Genomic DNA, 19061 nt, shown 5'->3' with positions numbered 1-19061 from the left:
ATGGAAGATCTGTGTTTTCAAAATGTCTTGCCTTAGACTTTCTATAAAAAATAATGCAGATAATTCTGATTCTTTCATAGAGATTTGGATTATGATGGAGAGACACTTCTTGCAATACTGATATTCTCAGACAAAACTGTCAAGTAACTTTATTAAAAAAATTCAGTTGCTAGTTTTCAGAGATTTAGCATCTTTTAAGTTTGTGGATATTTATTAGTTTGAGAGTGCAATTTTTTTTCTAAACTATCTGTGTACTTTAAGTATTGGATTATAAATGTTTTTTCTTAATATATTAACATCTCATTAATTCAGCATGATTTTACTTTAGGCGTGTTAGTGAAATATTGAAAATCTAGCTTAATATAAAGCCATAAGAAGCACCCAGCATCCTTATCTCTTGTCTTTTTTTTTTTTTTTTTTTTTCCCTGGATAAAGTTGCTTTCATTTGTCAAAACTGTTGTTATTGTTTTGGAAAAACACTTTCTAAGTGAAGTTTGTTTTCTAGCTGGAAAAATGAAATTCACTGCTTATTGATCTATGTCAGCCTTGAAGTAATATTTTATTTTGTATTACCTCAGTTCTATGAGTAGTGGGTCTCACTGATGGAAAGTGGGGGGGAGCCAAACAAGAAATGTTTTTGAAAGGTAGTACACAGATCTGTTTGTTATATGGTATCTCTTAAGATTAGTAGTATTCTATAAATATTTCATGGAGAGGTGTGGGAAATATTGTAATCTGTACCCCAAAGGTGTTATGGACACCTGAAACTTCTGTGGAAGTGACTAATTAAATACTGAAGTTGTAGAAATACAGCTAATGACTGGAAAAGTAGCAGTTTCTAGGAGCTGTTCCTCTGCTATTAACTAGTGGATTCCCTTAACAGTAGAGTTGATTTCTTCGAACAGGTCAGTCTCACCTGTCAGGGCAGTCATGCTGTTGTCTGGCATTTTATACAAGTCATGTAGTGATGATGTTAAGAAAAAGACAAATTTACTGCCTGTGCCAGAAGGCAAGCTTACAAAAAGCAACTTCTTTCAGGACACGAAAAGCTCTTTGTTCTGTGGCCTTGGTCTTTTTGTGCTTTGACCCTTATTTTATAGCATTGTCACTCTGACCTTAAATCTTTGAAAGCAGACAAGCAGCAAATTTAGCCCTTTACAAGTGGGATTTCGTTCCGAGCTATGGGTCTGGTTTTTATCTTTAGGCATTATAGTCCCATACAATACTGAGATGTAACAAAATCTCAATTTTAAGATCTGTGGTTTGGCATCATGTAAATTATTATATATAAGGCAATTTTAAAAAAAGCATGTTGCTCTGTTACTGGCCTGTGATTTGTAATTATTTATCAATTTGAGATAGCAACTAGGAAGGCAGTCTGGCTAATACTGACCAATGTATTTTTCACTTTCCTAGATAAATTTCAGTTTGGAAATTGATCCTGTGCACAGATCACCAGGGTATCTGCAAAAGTGGCTGGAATATTCTGTTGAGGACAAGAAATGCTTTGCTGTGTATCTATAGTTAGAAGAGTTAAACAGCAGTATTTGCATGGCCCTCTTTCATAAAAGACTGTGCCAGCTTAGAGGAGCACAAAATTTTATATGAGGCCTGTGACTCTTACATGAGCGAGTCTTCTTTTTTTGTAAGAAAAATAAAAAGTAATTAATATAATAGATAACCAATAGTTGATAGATTTTAGTGGGTGTTCTTTTTAATTTAATATGTTTAAAAGGAGAACCTGTTTCCCTGTCTTAATAACTTTACGTTATGTAGCTGGTTTGTATTGTACAGTTATTGTTGTTTGGAGAGGGATTGTCACATTTTCTTTTTATCATCAATGATTTTATATACTTCAGATTTTGGAAACTTTAGCTATAATAATAGGATAATCTTTTCTGAATGTAATAGTGTAATAACCTAAGTCTATATTTATTGAAAAACTTGAAAATATTTTTCTTTTTTTAATATTTTTTTAATCTGAAAAGGTGTTAGAAAAAAATTTCAATACTCATATAAAAACTGAAGATTCTATTTTAAGACAGATCTGACTTTCTTTTTTGATGTATCCAGCATATTTAGTTTCAATATTTTTTGTCATAAAATTGGCAGGGAAAGAACATTTTGATTACTACTATAATGAAATACAACATCTTACTTTGTAGAACTTAGGAAATAGCTTCTTCGTTTTTCTTAATTTTGTGTGTGTCCTTTCAAGCAGAAAGAATGCTGATACAGTTTGAAAGTGTTCACACAGTTTTTCTTCCCATGTGCTTGCCAAAGGTGCAGAAAAGTCAGATTTTTTAAAAGTTCTGTGCAGCCTATACCCGTGCAGTCAAGAGGGATCTGGAAAATTTTTCTGAAATGCAACTTTTGCAAACTCTGCTAGAGCTTGGAGCTTGTTACACTTTACAAGTTCCCTGTGAAGTGTTTCATATAGCAGTCTAGTTAATGCATCAGCTTCTGACAAAACACTTTTTAGAAGCTGGGAAAAGAGATGGGAGGGGTTGGTCCTATCAGTTTTATTTTTAAGCTACAGTTGATTCTAAAATAGCCTTATAATATACCAAACTATACATTGATAATTTTTTTGTGTTCTCTATCAGCTTCCCATAGTTATGGGGTTTTTTTTAGCTAGCAAGCTATAAAGATTGGCATACTGTACTTATCCAAGTCAGAACTACCTTTAGTTTCTTGCCTTTCACAGAAATCCACTGCGTTCTGTTTGCTATTCATCACCCCAATAGAAGCATCAAATTGCAGAACCAAGTAACAGCCTTCATTTTGGTTTGTCTTCCTGAGTGCAATCAGAGGGGGGGTGCACCTCATATAAATTAATACACAAGTCCTGCTAGTATAAGCAGTAGTTGGAGTCTTGGATTAAGTAAAAAGGATATAAAATAGAATTTGATGCTGGGAGTCCTTAACTGCACTTCTAAATTTCCAGGTATTTTTATACTTCTGAATTTCTCAATGGTTTTACTTCCTGGTTTTATTTTTAGCTGGCTTTGTTATTTCATGTTTATCTTATGCAGTAGTTCTCCAGCTAGTCTAAATCTGTTTGTTCATGATCCTTGGAGAGATGGCTGGACACATGATATAGATTCTCCAAATTTAGTAGCAGTAAATTTCAGTAATCAGCAGTCATCTGCTTTACTTTAGTTATTAATACTTCACATTGCAAAAAAAACCAGTTTTCCCAGTCTTTTGCTTATATAGGGAGTATTGTTGGCATAATTAGGAAACAGTGAACACTCATTTTTTTTTCTTTTTTAATGTCAAAGATTGTGCTACCAAAACTCTTAAATTAGTGCCAGTTATCTCTGTTCAAATATTCATCTTTTCGTTCAGAGCATTGTTTAAAGCATTATTTGTGGTGGGGTTTTTTTTGTTTGTTTTGTTGTTTTTTTTACACAACTTCATAATAGTCTTAGATACCTTCAGCTGCTTGCTTGGAGAAGTGTGTATAAGCTTGGTCCTGGGTTACTGCACTTCTTTGAGGTAAAGTGAGACAAGTTTATTGCTGTGTTAGAGTTATTTAATTAAAAAAATCCACATGCAATGAAATTGCTAGTTTAGAGACAGATTTTTTAAAAATTTTATTTAATTTTATTTTTTTTCTTTTTAGAGCTGCAGTCCTACATAGTAATTTAAAATCTCACTGTTACTTTAGGAGAAGGGTAATCAAGGTATATAGGTTATGCTCTTAATTCTTCCTCTGACCAGAAAGTAACCTCAATTAAGTTGAGTGAATTAACTGAGTGTTTGTAGGTTATGCCTGAACCAAATAATAATGAAATAGTAGCTGAAAATACACTGATAAGCTTTAAAGTTAATGTTCTGAAATATTTCAGTGGAGTCTTTTCTTCTTTCAAAAAATACACGCATATCACTTTAAGGCTGCTGATACCACAGACTAGATGGAAAGATGGTTCCTTAAGAAAGAAACAAGCAGGCAGGAGTAAAATAATATATTTCTAAATTTTAGATTTAAGAATGAACAAGAGTTATAAATTCTAGTATGTTTGCAGTATAAATACTGTGGTGTTGAGTAAGCATATGACAAAAATAAAATGAAACTATTGTTTTAACTTGGAGGGAGGGTTGTAAACAGTGTATGAGAAAGATACAGCTACATACACTTAGATCTTAAAATCTTAGAGTACTGAAGTGTTTTCTTGGTAGTGAACAGTGAGATTATCTCTAATTCTTTTTCCCAGATTAATTCAATAAAACCCTAAAAGTATTTTTCCAGTGTTGAACTGCCATTGTGTTTATTCATATTTAGTGGTGTGTTAGTGGCACTGAACTGTGAGAGGAGATCTTGGCAAATTCACCAGCAGTTGTCCAAAAAGCTGCACTGCAAAATGTCCTGTCTAGCATAGAAGTAACTTACTCCATTAAAGGAATGCACAGAGCAGGACAAACTTGCTGAAGATGCCCCACTTCATGCTGTGCCATCTCAGTGCAAACCCTGTCTCATTTCTGGTTAAACTAAGCTAACCTTGGAAAACTGAGATATGGACACGTAATTGCTGATGTCAGAGCAATGTGGAGGAGAGTAGCACTGGTGGACCAATGTAGAGCATTTAGACTGTGAAACACTTAATTCTTTCAGGTTCACATTCAGTTTTCTAATTTTAATCTGAAATAAGGTTAGGAAAGGGTCACCATGAACAGTGAAGCAATACTTGATTTCCTACAGAATTTGCAATTTGCATTAATGAGTAAGGAATAAAAGCAATGGAATATGGTTGTGAGCATTGGTGTATAACACTGATGAGGAAAAAGTTTTGGCCAAGAAATATCGAGAGAGTGCTTTTTTTTTTCTTTTTTTTTTTTTGTATGATCAGAAGGCACGAGGTAAATGTTTAATTTTGCATCATGTTCTTGGGTATTAGAAATAGTATACAGTGTTCAATACAGACTCTCAGTGTGTTTTACTCCAAGTCACTGTCTGTCAGTCAGATTGCAGGCCTTGTGATACCTTTTGGATACAATATGTTACATAGAGGTTTAAGGAGTTATTAGTATTTATGGCAGTAGTTATATTACTAGTAGTAGTTATAGTAGCACTTAAGGAGCTTATTAGCTTGTAATAGTAGTCTGAAATTGACTTGTAGCTGGTTTTCATAGGGTCAGAAAAGATTGAGTTTGACTTGGTGTTGTCATATACTCCTAACTATAAACAATAAAAAACAAAAATGATATTATATATTGGGCTTGGTCTTTGAAAAATCAACTAAGAAATACTGAAATCAGGGAAAGGCTCCTTCATTGCTTGGGAACACTCCCAAACACAATTGCTAAAACAAGCACAAATACATGTACACACACACCTCTTTCCCTTTATCTTTTTTTTTTTTTTTTTTTTTTTTTTTTTTTAACAGTCCCAGTATTTTTTTTCAAAGAGCATTCCTGACTTGTGCATGTGAGCTGCTTCTGTGGAATTTCAGTTTTACATCTTCAGAATCCTTCTTCCTCAGCAAGGCCCATGCTTTTAGGCACTTGGGAAATGTAATGGAGCTGCTTGCATACATGACTCCAGGCTTTTGTCAAGGTCTCCTTTGTCTGTCTGTCTCTCATCCACAGACTTAAGGCACAAGGATGGAGGTAGGAGAAGCACTCTTGGTAACAACTATATTGACTTTATGACCAAGACAGATGATGCACAGCTTTTTGCAGACACTCCTGAGTTTCAGTAGATTCCTGGTTCAGCTTTGAGTACACTTCTTATCTTAGACTTCCTCCTTTCTCCTTTTCCTGTTCCATAGCCCCTTCTCTCACATACACTGCCTTCAATTTTATGTGATAATTTGCTTGTTCTCCTTGTAGATTATATCTATTTTAAAAACAGTGCAGAAAAAATATAGTCACATTGTGTTGAATTTTGGGTTGTTTTTTTTTTTTTAGGGCATTTTGTAGTGAAGTTAAAAGAAAATAAACAGCAACAGAACACCTTCCAAAATAATTAAAAATAAAAAAAAAAAAACAACAAAAAACAAACCAGAAAAGCCTCCTCAAAGAGCTCAGAATGCTGCAATTCATGCAAAATTTTGTGTTCATGTTTTGTATGGGTTCATGGAATTACCTGCAAGTTTTCTTACTGATGTACTTAGTGTAGAAAATGGAATAATAGTTCTGCCAAGTCTTCATTTCATGGTGTGTATAGGTTAATTTTAGAGGGATTTAGTTATGCAACAGTAAAAAAAACTCCTCCCTACTTAAGCTAGAACCTGAAATCAACCGGGCAATTGAAAGAATAGTATCAGTTAAACAAATGGAGTTTCAAATTAAGAATTTGGCCTGAATGTAAAAATGAGAAATGCACTTCCAAAGGTATTAAATATTGCAGCTGTCCTATTTTAATAATTTTCTTTCAATCTTTTAAAGTAAATCTACAAGTACAAAGAAGTATTTCCTTCTTGCTAGAGAACATTTTTCATACTCTTTTTCCAGAAAAATTGAAGTAAATCCTTTACTGTTGGCTAGTGTTTTTGCTCACATCTATCTTTATCTACACTTTCCACATTACAGATATACATATATATATACACACACACACACACACATATATATATGTATATATGGTAGAGATTTTCTTTTCTTCCCTTGGTTTGTGCCTAGCACAGTTTCTTCAGGGGAGAGACCAACTGTCAGAGCATACGTTTACAGTACAGGTTTATTCTGACTTTGCACTCCTGCTTTAATTCACCATGGTAAGTTGGGTAAGTCGTGCCTATTTAATTTAGTTTGCCTATTTTAGCTGTCTGATTTAAAAAACAAACATAGGTAGTAAGAGGTGGGGTGGAGATAAGTGTAAATATAGCTGTGCATGTATAAAATATACTGGAAATGGCTCTTTGCAGTTCCTAAGGTTAGCATTCCTACCTGGATAAACTATATAAAAAGTGGAAATTTGCTTGTTTACTTACCTGGTGCAGTTACCTGTAAATTTACACTAGCAATCTCATTTTAATTGGTACATTTGTGGCAATGGACTCTTCTTGCCCTGCTGTATTACTGTAGAAACAAAAATAGGAAGGGAGAAAAGGATAAACTCCCCAGTCTTTCCCCCACGTGGCCTGCCAAATCTCTTTTTGTGCTTCCAGATAGCTCTGTTAATTTCCAGAAGCTGTCATGACCTGACTAGAAGGCATATTGCAATGGAGTGGCATGCTTGGGTCCATGCTGTGTAAGTAGCTTTTGTCTTAACAGCTGAGTATATAAACATTAAAGAAAGTATAATTCATGTTATCTAGGCAACCTAGATATCTAGTTAAAGGACTGCACACACTTAAAACTCTGGCATTCTTTACTCTAAGAAAGTGATACCTAGCAGGGATGTGGACTCCATATCTTGCCTACTTCAAGTAAAGCAGCATGGTCATTCTAGGCTGGGGGCAGATGAGCTCTTGCTCATAATAACAGATAAGATACTATTCTTGCTAACAACTGTTATGGATTTTTAATTTTTTTCCCCCTTCTGAAATTAAGACTTTTTTGAGTCTGTCTGCCCAAAAATTGCATTAAGGGTAAGCTGCAGAGCTAACTAGTAGCTTGAGGACTGATAGAGTAGTTGACAGAAGCTTACTTTTAAATTAGATTCTTATTCTCTTACATATGAAAGTTGTTGGAGTTTTCGCATCCAGGTTTCTAGATAACAAAAACTTAGATTAGTAAGTAACCCAGATTTTTTTGTTTTCTTTTGAAATAAATGTGTATAATCTTTAGTTCCTCTAATCAGACACACAATTGTCCAGTTTGTGGTTCATGTTCCATTAAGGTATTATGCACACGTGACAATAAAGTCTAAAGCTTTACTGTAAATAAACAGTCAGCTTGGCAATGGACAGATGTTTTCTAAACATTTTTTAGTTCATTAATACAACTGATGTAACTACATGGCAGCTAAAGTTCAATTTAAAAATTCTTCATTCAGCACTGAGAGGATGTTTGTTTCTTGAAGCATGGTGGACACCTTGGCATAACGTAGCAGCACATAATGGTTTGTGAGTTTTGAAAAGGTGCAGGCCATATTGTGCTGCCTCAAAAATACAAGGATTTCATCACCCTGAAGAGACATACCACTTATGAATTAGTCAATCTTGTGATGCTGATGTCTGTCATACTTTAGCAGCACGTAAATATTGGTGTTAAGACTGTAAATATCTCCAGTATTAACTGTGCTGCTGAAGTAAGGCTGGTCACTTCTGCACACGAGTCATGGAACAGGACATTGCATGTATTTCCTATGCCTTTTTGTTGCTATAAATTTGTATTCTGTTTGTATATAAACACTTTCTTAGCTTTTTTGTACTTTAATTTATTCAGAAACTATAATTATAGCTTCATAGTATCTGATAGTGAATATAGAATAGATATAAATATGATTTTGCTTTGGTTTATGTGAAAACCGAACTTTTTAAAGGAGCCATCTCAAGCTACACCTGTCTAACAATGCTTTGGTAAGTGTGTTTGTTTATATATTTAAAAACTTCAAAAATTATGTTACTTTAATTGTCAGTGTGTTTTTTTATTAACTCTTAAAACTGTGTTCATTTTTACAACCTTTTCTAAGTTAGTGGAACTGAGAAGATTTTGGTCATGCTTTTAGCAAAGAACTCTCGAAGGAAAAGTACCTTCCAATTTTTTAAACAGAACTTATTAACCACTTCATTTCTTAAACCACTGGGCTATAGACAGGTAACAGTTTTATGGTTAGAAGTTTAATCTGTATATCTGACTGTGAATTTACTAATTTTTTTTCTCACCTTCCACTAAGATTTTTCTCTTGCAGGAGAATTTTTCATTGAGATGATTGGAACTGCTGCAGTGAGAATGGAAATTACTTGGGCTCCTTTCCTTTTAAAAGCTGCATGCAAGAACTGTGTGGTGAGTCAAATGTAGACTAATGGTTATGTAAATGTCACTAATTTTAGTTACAGATCTGAAAGTGTATTTCCTTTTAAGAATTTATTTTCTTCACTATCATGACTCAGTATCACTTGCTAATCTAATTTTATTAGCCCTGTTGTATTTTACCATTTAAAATACACATACCTTATTCAAATAGGTGTTCACAGAGTCAAGTTAATATATCATATAGATGTTTTAAAAGGAGGAAAATAAACTTATCTGCACTCAAGATTTATTTTGGTTTTAGCCTTCACTGGCCTGCTACTGGTGCAGTTGCACAGGTACAAACCCAATGTAGATGAATATGAATCCAATATTAATCCATTATATTTCATAAGTTTGCATTATTTGACCGTATTTCAGAACACTCTTTGACTACTACTGTTATGGATTTGAGCTGGCAAAATTACTAATGGCTAAAATTTGATTTAGTTCAGACCTGAGAAGTTCTCAATAGCACAGCTATTGAATGAGCCTAGATAGCCTAGCATAGCAGAATTAGATAGCCTAGAGCTTTTCATAAAGAACACTTGTGTGCACATTAACCTACTACATTTCTTTTAAGATGCATGACTAAAACGAGGTTGACTACTTAGAAAAAATATCCTATCTCTAAGTTGGATAGCTTTCTCATCGAGTTTCTTCAAATAGCACTATGTAATTGCTAAATATTAAAGACCTACACATACACTTCAGCCATTTGAAGACTTAGAAGTGCTTGGAAAGACCTTAAAGGTCACTGATTTTTTTTTTTTTTTTTTTTTTTTTTTATAGCATGCTGCAGACTGGTTCTTGCAGCAGGCCATCCATCCAGTTGCTCTTGTAGATCTAGTATTCTAATGTACCCAGGATTTTTCCCAGGGAGTTCTTTGAGTAAATGTGAATCTAAAGAGCTCATCAGAGACTTGAGAGCATACAACAAATAAGTCTATTTGCATGGCTTTGTCAAAGTCCAGTGGCTAATACTGTTCCTGACTACTTCATTGTGCTCCTGTTGGCCTTTGTGCGAAGAGTGAAACAGACTGTGCTTCCTTCTGGTTCATCATGCAAACGCCTATCACTAGCACAAGGGCAGGAAATAGAAGGGAGCAGGAAGAAGCAGAAGGGCAAAGGTTGGAGAGCCTTGTTTTGTGGCCCTAGCGTCTTAGAATAGTTCAGTGATGTGGTGAAAACAGAGTTTGAGCACTTGCAGAACCAGAGTTCAACTGAGGAACCAAAGTTCTGTCTGGATTAAGAAAATGACTTTAAGTTCTTATGAAGGCCTACTCAAATGATTCAGTTCCTAAACCTTTAAAAAGGATGTTACATTTCTCTCATAGTTCACAGGTGGCTAAATATTAGCAGCTATATTTTCCAGAGGGTTGCCTGTGTGGGTGATGCTGGAGACTGTGGCTGGATAGAGAACTCGCTTTATGTTGCGGCTCGGGGGTCCTAAGGACTGTGCCTGATGTAAGAAAGGAAGGCTTACTGTTTCCAGTTCAGGTGCTTATTTTCTGCTAGGCATAGGAATTGTATGGGGAAAAGATGCTTAATTCCTATAAAAAGGCAAGAGAAGATAGGCCTGCTTGAAAATGAACTGAGACTAATAGCTTTATATGAGTGAAGACAACTAGTGTTAGGAGCATGTCTAAAGATGCAATGTTAAAAGGTTGGAGCAGAGAACAGATACAGGAAGGACAGACCTGATTAACTGGAAAATCAGAAGAATTGAAACATGTTGGGCAAAGATTTGGGTCTTTGTTTACTGAAATTGTAAGAAGCAGCAGCCTGTCAAGAGGGGGAATGGCCTTAGGGAAAGAGAATGAGTCAGGCTTAAGGAAAGGGGATTGCACTCCTCAGATGGTTCCTAATATTCACTGGAGTGCTCTGCACTTCAGATCCAGAAGGGAATGCAGACTGTCATATGGGAAATCACTAAATTTCATGCCCCTCCTCATATTCCACGAGAAGAGGGCAAGCCCATTAGTGGCCTCAGCTATTTCATGGATTTTGGTCCTGAAAAGAAATACTAAACTAAGAGTAGTTTCTTTAAGGCTACGTCCAGTCAATTTTGAATAAATTCAAGGGTGGAGACTCTCCAGCCTATCCTGTTCAGGTAGAATTTCATGCACTTCACCTGTTGCCTCTTTTCCTGTCTCTGGACACAGCTGGCTACGTCTTCTTTACTCTCCTGTACCCCCACCAGCAGGCCTTTATAAACATTTCTGAGATCACACAAACACAAGCCTTTTCTTCTCCAGGCTAAAGTCTCAGATCACTCGGACTTTCTTCATGTGAAAGATTCTTCAGTTCTGTCATCGTGTTTGTGGAAGTAAATAAAATGCTCCATCTAATAAGGGAAATTAGAATTCAAAGGAGGAAATGGTTTTTTGAAGGGGAGGGGAAACCAAAGCACAAGTTAATAACTGTAAAAAGAACAGGAAGATCACAAGATGAAATATTAAGAAGTTAGATAACTCCTGCTTTAAGATTCTGCAATCTTCATTTGCCCCCTTGTGTCAGTATACTATGAAGCAGTCTTTGTGTTCACACAGAGTGTTTAATCTATTGATAGTTTCAGCCTCTTGTGGTGCTGGGCCAGGGAAGATGTTTGTGGGCTGTACAAGAAGAAACTTGATGTTGCTATAGGTGCTGCAGAAATCAGTAAAAAATTCTGTGGGCAGTGGAACAAATGCCTGCAAGTAGAGGAAACAATGTCTTCATGGTTATGCCAAGTGAGAATTCCAAAGAATGTTTCTTTTTCTGCCTTTATTCTCATGTGATGCTGGACAAGTAACCAGGCTGTTGTTTCTGTAGTGCATGTATTGTGCTTTACTTTGGAGGTGTCTGATTTAAGACTCATGTCTGGAAGAAGCACTGGTGGTTCACATTAGTAGCTGAGCTTCACAGCTTCATTTGAATTAAAATACTCTGTAAAATTATGTCTGCTGACAGTCTCCTGTCTTCTTAAAGGGAACTTCAAACTGTTGCATACTGTGATAGTTTCTACACCTCTGTGTCACATTTAAAATAGGGGTAATGGGCACATACCTTTGTTTAGTAGCTGTACTACAGTAATGCATTTCCTCGTGGAATTTTCTATGGCATTTATTAATTCTGATTTTGGAGGAAGAGGTGAGTACTGTGCATCTTTTAGAGACCAGATCTGCAAATCAACTTTCCTTGTTACCAGCTCAGACTGGGAAGCAGAGTTTCTGTGCTGTTTGTTCATGGTCTATTTCTGCAGTCCTGTGAGCACCAAAATACTCTGATTTGTGTCCTGTCTTGTCACTGATTGATTTTGCAAATAAAATTCATAATTGAACACTTGTGTGTGTGATATTTTTTTTCCTTGTCATCTTCGTAAGTGAATTATCAACATTCTGCAAAATCTCCTATATACTAAAGGTAATGTACATGTTTAAGCTTCAGCATATTTGACAATAAATTTACCTGTGAAGATCTATTTTCCAGGAAAACTGAACTAGTTAAATTGTAACAATTTCCTAATTACAGTGGTAAGCACTGCATCTCTAAAAATGTAAAGTGACTTATACCTAAGTATTTAGGACTTCTACAGCCATTTTCTTCAAATTTCAAAGGCAGTTTTCTTGGTACTGCCTATGGCACACTTTGCTAAAAGAGTGATCTGTACTAGAAATTTAGATTCAGTGATCGGAAACATTTCAGCTTTTCCCTTAGTCATGGTATCTTGTTATGTATTGGGGAAAGTCTCTTCTAATCAGGTAGTAACATTAGCAGTAATGGTTGAATTTGAAATGTTTTGACTCCATTTATCTTCATTTAAACCTACTGTCACAGAAGTCACAAGAAATGATAGAAATATATCCAAAGTGGTGAACTGCTATTATACCAGTTTAGCAGCAGCAGCAGCAATTCTTCACAGAAAAAACAAAACATTTACAATGTGTTTGAAGAAAACTTAGATATATGTGAATCTCCTTTCTAAGGTGGCAGTTCTGTGTATTACAATAAAATACTTAACTATAAAGAGAAATAAGAAAAAGTGATGGAAAAATGCAATGGTATGAGTGACATCGCTCATCTTTCTGTGAGGGGGATAATAATCATTGGAGCACTTCTTTTTCACTCTAAATATTTTCTGTTAGAAGTTATTTAATGGTTGTCAGGTGCAACTCATTTTTTCCACGTTTTATTTCCTTGTAAGAGCTCTGTATTTGTTAATAAATAAAATTACTTATATTGCTTTTGCCTGTTAATGTAAAATTTGAACCTTATGTTCAAAAGTTTTGAAATTACATATTAATTATAGCATTTATCTAGTTGGATCTTTGGTCTAAAACATACAGTGCATAGTAGTTGAAGGCTTAGTTTCTCTTGAGAGACAGGAATAATATATCCACAGGAGTCAGACATGTATAGAAAGCTTCACATTTCCCTATGCTTCTGCAGGGCAAGTATTTGGCTTTATTGCCATAAATGAAATTTCTGTCAGCAAATTTTACACTTTTAAGTGGTTTTAAAAGTGAAACATTTTGGAATCTCTCAACAAATACTCAACCCATAAGTATTATAAAATTTGAAGTATATGAGGCATAAATGATAGCATAGAAAGTCTCAAATGTATAAATTGTTAATGTTTTATTGAAAAAAAAAAGGCAAAGAAAGAGCTTCAGGGGTTATATTTGACCAGTTAGAATAGTCAACAATAATATAAGACTATGGTTCTACAGCCTTGTGATTCTTGAGCCAGACAAGTTTGGGAATGAGTCTTCTTGTTTCCTTCACTGTTACCCCAGCTCTCATATGTCTTTGGTGGTTTCACTGAATGACTTTAGGTTAGTTTTTGGTAAGCTCAGCCTGCTGAATGTGCTTACTGTAAGCAACACTGCTAATACCCTTCACTCACTCCAGTTTTAAAGTCCATTTACATTGCTTAAATCACTGTAAGGAATATTAGGTGTCTTATTCTTCCTTTACTGACATTACTACAGACTTTGCATATCTGCTCTCTAAACCAATATCAAAGAGTCTAGAAACATTTTGGTCTCTTCTTTTACAGAAAATTAGTATCATCATATGAAACCAGTACAAAAATGCTCATATAGATACAGCTTCTTAGCATCTGGAAGTAGCAGTGATATGCCTTTCTTATTATCAAGGCAATATGAAAGTCACCCCCTTTTCCAACAAATAGTATGTTATTTTCAGATGCATTGATAAATACATTAAAGCTATATTATCCATCTATAATGGAACTTTCAGATCAAAAATGAGATTTCCAGTAGCATGAGACAATGATGGACAAGAATACTAATGTTTTATAGGTATGAAATCTGTTAAATGACTTGTTCTTCAACTAATTTTAGTAAGTGTGCAAGTATGGTAAGTTGCACAGTCGGGAAAAGGATTTCACTGCAGAATTGATAACATGGTGTAGCCAGACAGCCCCCTGTTGGTTGAATTGCTGTGGAGGTTCTAGAAAGGAATTGTGCTTGAATTCAGCTGTTCATTGCATTCAGCAAGCAATTTTTTTCAATCTCATATCACAAATGGAGAAAGTGGGGGAAGAAGAAAAATGTGCTTGTAAAAACTACCTTTGAATCAAGTTTTATCTCTTGTGTATAAGAAATCTTAAAGCTTGGTTAAATAGAGTGCTTGCACACAGTTTCTTAATGCCTTTATAAAAATTTATTTTAAAATTACTATAGTAAAAATGTAGAGCAGTATTTTGTCTTTGTGATAAGGCTAGCATGCTTTAATATCACATTTACAGCCTAAGGTTAAGTATTTAGATAAAGTTTTGTCAAGAATGCAGGGTTTTAGAACATTAAAGTTTCTAAGCTGGCAGTGAACTACCCAGATATAGCTTTCTTTAATGACTGAGACTCTTGGAGACATATCCATATGAGCTTCTGCTATTTAACAATGTGTACAGTTTTATCAAAAGTCTTGGGTGTTTTTTAATCACATTTGCTTTGCTTTAAGATGTTTTTGTATGTGTTTTAAGTTGCTACCAATGCAACTAACTGCATACTTCCAGTTTGTGTTTCCTCATATGTTGAGAAACAGAAAAAGTTCTTATTCAAAATGAAATTAATGTCTCATGCTGGCAATTGCAGGACACTTATTAGGCATTTTGTTGGCTTTTTTTTTTTCCCCAAAGAGTTTGTAAAAACCTAAAATCTTCCTTGTAATGGTCACTGTATATCTATGTAGTGATGGGATGCTGTAGGTACTGTATGAAACATAGTATTGAGTGACCCAAGGATTCCAGAAAGAACTCTATCACGAGGTACAAGATCTGCTCTGAGATAAACACTACAGAAATTACCTCTTTTTGCATCAGGTATGGCCGAGGTTATAACACCTCATCTTCATTTAAGGAATTGGATTTGTGGCTGAAAATCCATAGCTGCAATAGTGCTAGAGAAACTGAGGTGACAATTAGTTTTCTACTACAGCATAGAAGACTAGCATAATGCCAAGAAAGCCAGGGTGCTGGAGGACTTTTTCTCACTCTTGGAACACATTAAAAAAATGAATGATCAGATATCTTGAAACATCTGGCAGAAACAAGAGGGTAAGGCTGAGATTGGAAATGGGAAATGGGAAAAATGGGGACAGAACAAAGCTGGTTTAGAATTGTCACAACTTGCTAAAATCCATCACAAAAGTTTTAAGAAACTAGCTGAAACAATCCCAAGGCAAGGGGAGTCTTCTATGAAAAAGAAAACCTGGGTATCAGAAGCCTGAGGAGATTCAGGTTCACATATCCTGCTTCTGAAAAAATACCCAGTGGAAGTTGCCCACAGATGTTCCCCATCTTTCTTGTTAAATCAAGGATATGCACAAAAAAGTCACAAAATTATTTTGTTCAAAGGTTGTTGGCAGTGATAACTATTGCTGTTAGCAGATGAAAGCAAGCTGCAGGTAGGATTTCAAAGGGTAGTGGAATTTGATTTTATTGGACTAACTGTGCAGTTCCTTGCATGTTCCATATTCTTTTCCTAAGATGTTTCCTGAAGTAATGGTAAAGCCAGCATACAATAAATATAAGTACCCATTAAAGCCCACTAAAGGCATACCTTATGTTTCCAGTAGATGAATACTGAGATAATGAAGTATTTGTGAATAGCATCACAGTCCTCTATTAAGCTAAAGTTCTGGGTTTTATTGCTGAAGAGAGCTCCAGTAAAGGTGGCTTTAAACTGCTTTATCTTCCTACATTCTCTAAATCTGCTGAGGATGGAAAGCAGGGAGCAGCATTAAAGAATTTCAGGGCTGTTCAGCAACCAGCAAGGGGATTCACCTCTTCTTTCCTCCAGTCTCTCAGACTGCTTTCTTTCTGTGTTTGAAGCAGCTTTTTGAGTCTTTGGGTTTCAGAGGTTTTTGTTTTGGTTTGAGTTTTTTTTCACAGGAGAGTTTGCAATCCCCCTCATAAATTTGCAAAGGTAACAGCCTGTTCTAGGTTGAAGAAGATTCAAATAACTTACCCTGTTCAGAAAAAATATTCTTGCTCTTGTAAGGAGTGGTTACTCCATTCCCAAATTAGGATTGAATTTCAGGGTTTCCTCATGGTTCTTGGAATACCTTTAATTTTTAGTTTGTTTAAATAATTCTAGTCACTTAGAATATACAAATATTTTGCAGAGCTGTTGTATTGTGATCCCATTATTTTATGCTTATTCAGGCATAAAGTGAGCCTGAGAAAAGCAGCTACCTTTTGCTATGAATGTATCTCAGTTTCCTCTAAAGTTGCAGGTTTTTCTCTTTAGCTGTGAACAGTTGTCCAGAGCAGTGGATTTTTTCAATCGTAACTGACAGAATCCTAACTTTATTTTTTTTTTCATGTTTACTGCAGGATTCTTTTAAAAACCACCTGGTCCTGGTGATTTATAGTGTTTGAGTTTCAATAGGCTCTTCTTTTAAGACATCTAGGCCTGGAGAAACTACTTTGAATCCCCATAAGGCACATCCTTGACACAGGAATTTCTCTGTCACCCTTTGTTATAACCAAATAGTTTATATTGAACTTTACCTGTGACACTTTCATTTGCCTCTAGATATGACATAAACAAAACTAAAAAAATATCCTTCTGAATTCTAACATCTTTAAGAGTACTTGTAATTCTTCTGTGTGTGTGTTTGTGCATTGATAAGGGGCACTGCATGCAGCCATTGGTACCCATGAGTACCAATTGAGCAGAACATTTTTCAGCAGCACCTGTGAAAGCAATAACTGCATTTCTTTTTGCAAGAGTAGTGTTAATCTGTCCCCCTCATTCTTCAGACTACCAGTGGCTACAGAGCACTTTTCATTAGCCAATGATGGCAGTAATCTTATTTTTCACTAATCTTATTAGTTTTTTCTTTCTTTACTTTCTTATTTGTTTATATTAACATTTAAAAAACTGTTAAGATGTGGCAGAAACAGCATTTCTAGTTTGTTTTTTTCTCTTCAATTGGAGAAGTTGCTTCAGCCTAGGAAGAATTCCATGTCTTCGCATACCCCATGAATGAGCACGACCTCCCTAGCATTCAGACATTTGCTGTGTAATGTGGTGGTGTCATTAAAGACTGTCTACATCAGATACACTTTATTTGAGTCGATGAGCATCACATGAGCCTTCTAAGAAGGCTGAGCAATCGAACATCTTGCCTCAAGATGTCACAAGTGATACCAGCACCTGGCCTCTGGTTCTAGTTTGCCTGAGCAGAAACACTTGAGAAAGACCAGAGTTCTTTTGCTTTTCTAACTTCTTGTCCTAGGCTGTCATCAAGTCTCCTAACATGGCTAAACCTTGATTAGATGGAGACAAGGAACAGAACATTTGTAAAACAGATCCTGATTTTATCCTACATAAATTCTTCTGAAGAAGTTAAGCACAGCTCAGACCTGGGAACAGCAGGCAATCCAATGATGCACGGAATTTTCATGACACAGTGGTCTGCAGTTTCTTGGATTCTTTGGCAGCCATAATTCTAGAGAAACAATCAGTAACCATGTGGCACCAAAATTAATTATAACAAGGTTGAATCACTTGTATCCTTGAGCTTCGACAGAGAAATCCAGGTCCTCACTGTCAAATCAGGCTCAGAATCATCCCCCATAAAACTTCAATGTGTGTCTGGCCTTCAGTATTGATTCAAACATTCTCGACTCTGCTGATACTCAGAGATCATTTTTATGAGCTCCTGGCAATCTGTGGGATTAGTTCCATATAAAATACTCTGGTGCTTAGTCAGAGCCAGAAGGCTGAAAGGTTCTGTACAGCTCTGTTTAGCTGGACATCCTACACCAGTAGAGAGGTAGGTATGGTTCACACTAGGGCAGCTTAGAGAGATGGGAACTTCCTGTATTTTTCAGCATCTCACAGTTTCAGAAGCATTAAGGTGGGAAAAGACCTCCAAGATCTCTAGTCCAACCATTAATCTGGCACCACCATGCTCACCACTAAACCTTATCTCTAAGTGCCACACCCACATGCCTTTTGAGTTTTCCCAGGGATGATGATTTTCCCTGGGCAGCCTGTTCCAATGCCTAATCACCCCTTACAGTGAAGAAAGTTTTCCTACTATCCAATCTAAACCTACATTAGCACAACTTGAGGCCGTATCCTCTCAACTTTCACTTGTTATCTGGGACAAAAGACTGACACCCACCTTGCTACAGCACCCTTTTAGGTAATTGCAGAGAACTTGTTTGTTGTTACAGGTAAATAGTGACAGGATGAGAAGAAATAGCCTCAAACTGTACTGGGGAGGTTTAGGTTGGACATTAGGAGGAATTTCTTCTCAGAAGGGGTAATTAGATATTGGAATGGCCTGCCCAGGGCAGTGGTGGTGTCACCATCCCTGGAGGTGTTTGAGGAAAAGATTGGATGTGGCACTTTGTGCCATTGTCCAGTTGACCAGGTGTTCAGTTGGTCACAGGTTGGACTTGATCTCAGAGGTCTTTCCCAAGCTAATTGATTCTTTGAAAGCTGCCTCCAATGACAGCAAATATTGACACCTAGAGCAAGAAGATGCTGAAGTTTTATCTCTGCTGTAGAAAGAATTACCTTCTGAAAATAAGGGTCTCAGATAAAGTATAGTTACTTAATATTGCAAATGCTAATTTTAAATGGTAAGCATTGCCACAGACATCTAGAAAGGAATTTAGATGTTGTGCAGTAGAG

General features: G+C 35.9%; 1 long non-coding RNA gene across 8 annotated transcripts in view; it reads left to right on the top strand.

Annotated features, from left to right (window-relative positions):
* Window positions 1-19061, top strand: part of LOC306804507 — a 95617-nt gene that overhangs the window by 68308 nt on the left and 8248 nt on the right. For 4 of the 8 annotated variants that reach the window (XR_013774892.1, XR_013774893.1, XR_013774895.1 and 1 more), the window contains one exon: window positions 8786-8895. This is a non-coding gene — a long non-coding RNA (uncharacterized lncRNA). Of the gene's footprint in view, window positions 1-1416; window positions 3453-8785; window positions 8896-11473; window positions 11947-14091; window positions 14767-19061 lie in introns of those variants that run through there. The other 4 variants (XR_013774897.1, XR_013774898.1, XR_013774894.1 and 1 more) reach the window with 4 other exon arrangements.

Source organism: Erithacus rubecula, assembly GCF_903797595.1.
Source record: "Erithacus rubecula genome assembly, chromosome: 1".
In the NCBI taxonomy this organism is placed as follows: domain Eukaryota; kingdom Metazoa; phylum Chordata; class Aves; order Passeriformes; family Muscicapidae; genus Erithacus; species Erithacus rubecula.
The sequence above is the reverse complement of the archived record's forward strand: the minus strand, read 5'-3'. Positions and strand labels throughout refer to the sequence as shown.